Source organism: Tamandua tetradactyla (assembly GCF_023851605.1).
Source record: "Tamandua tetradactyla isolate mTamTet1 chromosome 22 unlocalized genomic scaffold, mTamTet1.pri SUPER_22_unloc_1, whole genome shotgun sequence".
NCBI classification, from domain to species: domain Eukaryota; kingdom Metazoa; phylum Chordata; class Mammalia; order Pilosa; family Myrmecophagidae; genus Tamandua; species Tamandua tetradactyla.
In genome coordinates, this window is record NW_027518251.1 from 273,888 (window position 1) to 279,624 (window position 5,737).

General features: G+C 38.8%; 1 long non-coding RNA gene across 1 annotated transcript; it reads right to left on the reverse strand.

Annotated features, from left to right (window-relative positions):
• Positions 1-498: 498 nt before the first annotated feature.
• Positions 499-4,402, reverse strand: LOC143672910 (uncharacterized). The gene is made up of 3 exons (XR_013170098.1): positions 4,319-4,402; positions 4,075-4,122; positions 499-585 (listed from the first exon to the last, which is right to left on the reverse strand). It is a non-coding gene; the product is annotated as an uncharacterized LOC143672910 (long non-coding RNA).
• Positions 4,403-5,737: the final 1,335 nt, after the last annotated feature.

The following is a 5,737-nucleotide window of genomic DNA, read 5'->3' on the forward strand; positions in this document are numbered from 1 at the left end:
ATGGTTTCTTGTGATGTGTCATACAGACTCATTTAAATGTCTGAGTATTAGAACAGTGGTTCTGAACTATGGCTGCTTAGTGGAATCACTAAAGAGTTTTTAAAATTTATGTTGTAATCTGGGCTCCAAACCCCAGATTTCCTGATTAAATTAGCCTGAAGTGATCCTTTTGAAAGGCTTCCCAGTTTATTACAAATCAAAAGAAGGTTTGAGATCCATAGAACTGGATGATTTTAGAATAATGAAAATGCCTTGCTCATAGTGCAATAGAAAAGATTTCCAAGACAGGAAATCATCTGAATATAGACTATATTTAGCTATCTCCAGGAATGTCATTTATTAAAGACTGGGCCTGGTAATGATTTGAAAGCTTTCAAAATTCTCTGATTTTAAGGTATTTTGGAGTCTTTTAAAATTTAAATGGTTATTTCACATTTTTTTCTTGATTGAACAATAGTGACATCAATATTTTTAAATACCTCTGTAAATAATATCATAGGAGCAAGCTAAGGGAAGATACATTCTTCTTCAAAGTCTTCATTATGTGCAACAACAAAGTACAATCCATGAAATTGCATCAGAACCCTGTAAAAAGTAAAATGACATTATCCACAAAAATATAATAAATTTTGAGTCCATGTGTACTTATGAAGAAAAAAGATGAAGGACTGATCAAAATTGAGAGGAATTTACCAGTGATGGCTTCATGGAAGCATTGTTTTGTACCAGAATTAGAAGGAAGTGATGAAATTCAAATGAACAAAGGAGGCTCTAAGGAAATTACTGTGTGAATAAAATGGGAATAAGCTATGATTCTCACTCTCAAGGCACAGATGATCCATTTCAGAGAGAGTACTGTTTAATTTCAATTCAAAAGTGCAGTGTGCTAAGAGAACATAGAAATGTGGATTTATTTCATATTACAGTATTCAAGTCTACTTATTGGGCAAAAGGAATCTTCACTAGGCCTTGAGGATTAGTGGTGGAGGCAGGTGGTTGGGAAAAGGAAATAAATAGATACCTTCTAGGCAGAACTATTAGCATAAGCAAAGATACAGCAGCCTCAGACATTTTCTGGTAAAAGTGCAAGATTAATGAAAGAGCACATTCCACAAAGGAGAGAATGTACAATTGTATTTGGAGAAATTATTACTCAATACACCACACTTGAGAGAAGGGCTCAAGTAAGAAAAAAAGAAAAGAGGTTTGCCAGATTTGGAAGTGAGGAGGTGCTCAGGACGGTTGTTTGAGGAGTTTGACATCTATGCATCAGAAGTAGCAACACATCCAAAGGAGTCCAATTATAATTTTAATGATGTTAGGCCCACTGATACCTGGACTTCACTGGCAACTTGGTTGTGTTAACAAATCTCTAGTTTAAAATGAGACCAAAATGAATATAAGTTAATCATTGGGAGAGAGGGGGGGTCACAATGATCAGGATTTTGTGTTAAAGTATAAGGAATAAGCTTGCAAAAAATCTTTTCATTTGGGGACTGGGAGGCTGTCATTCAGTACATCCTCAGCACTCTACATGAAGAGCAAACAACTTCCTCATTCTGAATTTATCTGCATAGCTCTGTTATTATGCTACTTTCTCCCAGACAAGGTAATATTTTGGACAAATACTTTACTGGAGCATTTATTTCTATTTTGTTTAATTATTTTAAAATTTCAAGATCTTTATCCTTTCTCTCTTCTGACTGCCTAGAAAATACACGGGAGACAGGGAGGAAAAAAATCTTTATAAAAGGTAATCAGCACATCCTCTCCTTTTTATAACTTTATAATTTAAATCTTATTAAAAGCTTTCTAGGTCTTGGTTTCCCTTAGTTATCAGGTGTCCCTAATTTGTTTTCAACCAGTGTGACTAATTCCAGGCAAAGACTAGAAAAATTCTGATACCTGTTGGAAAATAGCAAGGTTAAATAAGTGGGTTGGTTTTCTAGGTTGTTTTTAACCTCATTTTAAAAAGAAAAGAAACCTTCAAAGTCTTTTCTCTTACAGTCCTGCCTTTTTCTCAGTCCTGGTTGAAGATTCCAAGGGAAACGAGAGCACACTATTTTGTTTCTCCCTTGTATTGCATATAGGGGGAGGAGGTGGTTATTGGAGAGACTTCCTCTTGGTTTCCCCCTCTCTCTGCCTGACAGCAGCAGTCTCTTGTGGGCTCACTCCTTCTCCTAGGTGATCCATTTCTAGGCAACGTGGGGCTGGTGCCAAAGCTGCCAGGCCCTGCGATTGCTTGCTTGCAGCATCCCGCCAGGTCAACCGCTCCTAAAGAATCCTGCAGCCCGCGGGGCTTCCCTCAGTCTGCCCGGCCGCGTCGCTCACTCCCGGCGCAAGTCCCCCGCCACCGCGCCCGAGCTAACCGGCTTCCCGGTCCCGCCTCTCCGAGCTCTGTCCCGCCTCGCGCAGAAAGGAAAATTTCTCTGCATTACTATCTGCATTACCACGAAGTTCACTTTTTCTACCCCTCTTGGAGAGGGCTTTTCCCCCACTTCTCTGCTGGAATCTGGCTACTCCTCTTGGAACCTCCTAATCTTTCCTTTCCACTTAGATTTTATTTTGGCTGTGAGGACAAGTGATTCTCTGCAGACCGTGGGGGCACGGTGGGGGGCGGGGATTTTTTCATTGGGGGAGGGGGACATCCGGCGTGAGGCGCCCAGAGTGGGGGGTGGGGGGTGTCTGTCGGAAGTTGCTCCGGAGACCCCGCAGCTCTGGCGCCACGATGGGGATGGTCTGAGCCAACCTCTCCCCCTGCCTGAGAGCAGCAGAGACTGGATACATTTTTAAGAGCCAAATTGCAAACAACTCTGGAGATGCCAAAATTCCCTTCCAAGTGACAAGGCTTTGCGAAGGAGTCTTCCTCAGGCTGGGCTCTTTCATTCCCGCTGCCTTCCTAAACGACGATTAAAGGCAATAGGAATTTAAGGGGAAAAGAAAAAAAAGAAGAAAGAAAGTGAAAAAGCTTCGCTAAACTCTAGCATGACCTCAAACTCTTTGGACTGTTTTTTTTAAAATACTGAAAGGAAATCATTTCTTAAAGAGAATCAGCATAGGAGGAAATGGAAGTTTCCCCCTTGCTCTTGGTTTTGTCCGCCTGGTGGTCTCAAACCCGGAACACGGCGAATGCGGATTCGATCATTCACATCGGTAAGAAAAGGCTTGTGCTGCTCGTGGACACTTTTGTGTTTTGGTTTGCAAGTGGTTTCCCTTTGCTTCCCCCCGCTCTCTCCTCTGTATGGCCTGTTGGAGGTGGCTTTGGTTCATTGCCCCTTCCCGCTACCCTTCCTTTCACATTTGTTCAATTTTCTGGAAGAATGTGGATGCTCGAACTTGTACTCTTTTCCCCGGTGGATCGTGGAGTGTGGGCTCAATGCTTGGGGTCTCAAGTTTGCCTTAGTGTGCGCTGTGTGCCGGGGAATAGGAGGTGATTCTAAGTACATAGAGGGAAAGGAAGATTAATTGACTCAATCTTCCTTAATTTTTCCCAGATGTACATTTAAGCATCTGTTCACTTGTCTCCATTTGATTATGAATTATACGTAGACTTTAAGCTGGCAAGTCACTATTTCACATTATTCCTAAAGAATTAAATATCTTGTTTCAGCAGTGTTCCTGCTGGAATCCTAGGAGGAATTTTTATGACCTCTTAATCTCTGAAACATTTGTCATTAAGAGATGGGAATGATTAGCCATGATTCCCTGTTTTACTATCATGGAATTTTGCCAGATTTTTAAGTTATCTAACCCAGTCCTGAAGAAAGCATTTTACTATTATTCTTTCCTCTTTATAAAAAATAAATTGATTTAAATTGAATATTTCACAAAAATGTCATTTACGCTTGTTTTAGTTTTACATTTTAAAAATGAAAGTTTACAAAGCCTATAATTTAGTACATTCTTTCTTGAAATTTTGTTTTCCTCTAATCTTGTAGACATCTTCAAACATTCTTTCTTGACATTAATTTCTTGCTGACCCTCTCAGATGTGGAAAAGGAAAAGATAAAAGAAAATTATAATGATTAAAATAAAATATAAAGTGGGAAAAGAAGGATATATTGCATTACTTACCTGCCATTTTTATATTTGATAGGATGTTGCACTGTATTAAGGCAACAGCTATCAGAGAAGGAAAAAGGGAAAAAACAAGAGGTTAATTTTCCAAAATATTTTAAGTGCATTTCTTTATGCATTTTGATATCTAAAGTGGTAAGTACACATCTGCTTGAAAAGTGAGAAATGTCAGATTGTTGAATAATAACAAAAACAAGTATTATATAAATTCAAGAGAGAGAATAACCTTTAGAATGCCTACCAGCTGCATGTGGTCCAGGTGTCTGCTGGAATAGGAGGAGGACTGCATCCTATGCCATGTTAAATGTTCTTCTCTGCAGGAACACTGACGGGAGAACAGGGCAAGAGGGTGACTGATAAGTCAGTCCAGCTAATGTCAGCAGCCAGACATGTGGCTTAATCACTTGGTACACTAGAGATTTGCAGAATGGTGCTTCTTGAAGTTCAGCCAAGATGGTTAAAAGTAAACATTCAGAAGAACTCACAGCATAGCATAACCCACTAGTGTTCTTTAGGATAATAGTGATAATCTGTTCCTGTTTTATGTGCTATTAATTATGCTCTACCTGTATTAATCTCTCTGCTGGGTTTTCAAGTGGCCATGCCATTGGCACCAGAAGAACATTGGCATTTCTTTCACTAGAAAGGATGGACTGAATACTACATTTGCTATAGCTTTATAGGTGCACTTTTTCATTCTTTGATCTTGAATTTTGTTGATTTTGAATTTTGTGGTTTGAAATATTTATATTAATAGTACAAAGAACATAGCAAGACGTTACCTGAGGTGAAGCTTTGTTATCATAGGGAACTGAAAGCAATGTTTTGGTTGGATGTTTAAAATAAAACAAGAAGCAGAAGTACATATAAAAATGGATCTTTTATAAACATGCTTTTCTAGCTACTACAGCCAAAAATTAGTTAATACCTATTGGACATTGTTCTCTCAATATTGTCTTTTGGTTTTCATAGTTCATTTTTATGTTCTTACTGACTAGTCTTTAATCATTTTTATCTAAAGGAGGAAAGAGAAGTTTGGATTTGAAACTGGAATAAGTCACTAATTTACATTGTAAATAATTCACTTCCTGAGTGCCACTAATTCTTGGTATAGGTTTAGTACATGTGTGTGTATGCACACTCCTTCTTGCATTCATTCATCTTACCCATTTCTGGCTTCTGCAACCCAGGATTAGTAACTCTAAGTGGTTAACATTGCAGGAATAATAGTCTTAAATGGCTAAATATGACAAGGGGAATAGGATGTGAGCTCTTCAATACTTTCTTATGGGGCTGTGATTTTCTAGGAGGTGCAGAGTAGGGAGTTGTGTTTTCTGGCTTCTTTCAAAGCCCTCTCCATATAAATGCTGGACTTTATGGGGGAGAGTGGGAGAAAAGTAATATGACATCTACAAACTTCATTTTGCTCTTTGGGGGTTTCTCACAATCATCCTGAATTGCATCAACCCAGTTCAAGCATGTTCATATTTCTCCCAGCTTGCTTACTGTATTGTATCTACTTGCTAACTAAGTGTCCTGTTGATTAACTAAAAGGTAAAACTGTTAGATAAACTTATTGTCTTATAATGTGTTATTTTCTTGGACAGCAATCCCCATGCTTTCTACTCAATAGTGTTGTTAGGAGGCTCAGATGAAAAAT